We start from the raw sequence: 2,050 nt of genomic DNA on the forward strand, positions 1-2,050 counted from the left end.
GGGCTCATTGAAATCATTCCTATGATGTGTACCTTAACGATCTAGGGCCAGTGTCCTGCTTCTCTCCATCCTGAATGTCCTCAGGGTGCACAGTCTGGGGTTCCTGCTGTGGCCGATGGCTTGATGGCCACAACATCCCTTTGTTTACCAATATGGCAAGCAACATGCCTTGTCCACAACATCAATTTCAATAAAAGAAAAGAAAAAGAAAAAAGAGTCCAGATGTAGAATCAGGCCTACCTGGGGTGACATGCCAGCTCCCATCCAACCAGCGCTGTGATCTTGGGTATGTTTATTAACCTACCTAAGCCTGTTTCTTTGTGTGTGAAAAGAGGATAATAATACTTTGCAAAGATTAAATATGATGTTTATAAATAGATTAGCATAGTGTTTGGTACCTGAGAAGCAACAGGTTGCAAGGTACCTGGAGATGTATCTTCCTGTTCAAAATCAAATAGGGGAAAAAAGCAAGAACAAGGAAATAACTTTTTTACGATTTTATGATTCACATTTGCTTCATCTTAATTTGTGCTTAATACTTAATCCACAACACTTGGAATAACTGTGTTTTTATTATTTTTTTCCTAAAGTAAGAATGATGTTAAGATGTCGTGATCCTTTTATATAACCCGATAAGTTTTTTTGACATTGTGAATAACTTCACTCCCTAATTTATCTGTGTGCAGTCAACATATTTAGGTATTAATCTTAATTATGTTTAATAATATAAAAAGCTAATCCATGTGTTGAGTGATACAGCTCTACAGAAAAACAAAAACAAAGACAAACAAACAAACCAAAAAAGAACAAAAATATTTCATCTGGACAGTAATGTCTTAAGGTTATACTGACAGTCCTTATTTCTTACAAATCCTGAAGTCTGATCTGGATGATATAAAGTCCCTAGAGGTTCTCTTTGTTGCAGTATGTGGATGATTTGCTTCTTTGCTCTCCTTCTTAAGCTTCTTCACAGGGAGACAGCATCCACTTCCTAGAGCTTTCAGGCTTAAAGATACAAAAAGTCTCCAAAGAAAGATTGCAGTTTTCCCAAACTCAGATTTGGTACTTAGGGGATCTGATATCAGAACAAGATCCACATGACATCATGGTGTCCTCAGTTTCCAAAAACCCAAAACTAAACACCAACTGTAAGGTTTTCTCAGGATAGTTGGTTATTGCCAAAATTGGATTCCAAATTTCTTCCTTATGGCCAAGCCTTTACATGTTTTACTCAACAATAACAACGTTGACCCAATTTTATGGGAAGAACTTGACAACATAGCCTTCAAGACTTCAAATGAGAGTTGGATGAACCCACCTGCCCTTGGGCATCCCAATTATCTGATTTCCTTTCTCCATTTTGTGTATGAAAAGAAGGGAACACCCTTGGGGTACTCACCCAAAAACATGGGGACCACCATCGACCCATAGGGTATTATAGCCTACAACTGGACCCTGTGGCATGGGGATACCCCCCTTGTCATAAAGCCATTATGAAAACTGCCCTTTTGCTTAATATCTCCAAGAAAATCATGGGATTCCCTTTAACCATTTTTGTACCTCATGCAATAGAATCTCCCCTGAATTCTCATCGCACTCAACATTTCTCAGTCAGCAGCCTCAACTCCCATGAAGTTCTCTTTAACTGCCCCTCACAGAACCGTTTTACATCGTAATAATCTTAACCTGGATACTCTTCTTCCCTCCGTCACTGACAAAATCCCTCTCAACTGCTTAATGCTGACAGACCACTCCTGGCTCTTTGTAATGATCTACAGAAAACTCCTGTGGGTAACTCTGACCTCAAATGGTTCACTGATGGTTCTTATTTAAAAGGTGACAATAACAAATATTGTGCTATGTATGCTATTACAACTCCTTTTAACGTTATTGAGGCAATACCTTTACCTCTGGATACTTTGGCCTTATCACCTAAATTATACACTCTTACAGGGGCTTGTACTTTAGCCAAGGACAAACCTGCCAATATTTATAGTGATGGCAGATATGCTCTTGGAGTAGCTCATGATTTTGGAATGTTATGGAAGCA

The sequence above is a fragment of the Leucopleurus acutus genome (genome assembly GCF_964270905.1).
Source record: "Leucopleurus acutus genome assembly, chromosome: 4".
NCBI lineage: Eukaryota > Metazoa > Chordata > Mammalia > Artiodactyla > Delphinidae > Leucopleurus > Leucopleurus acutus.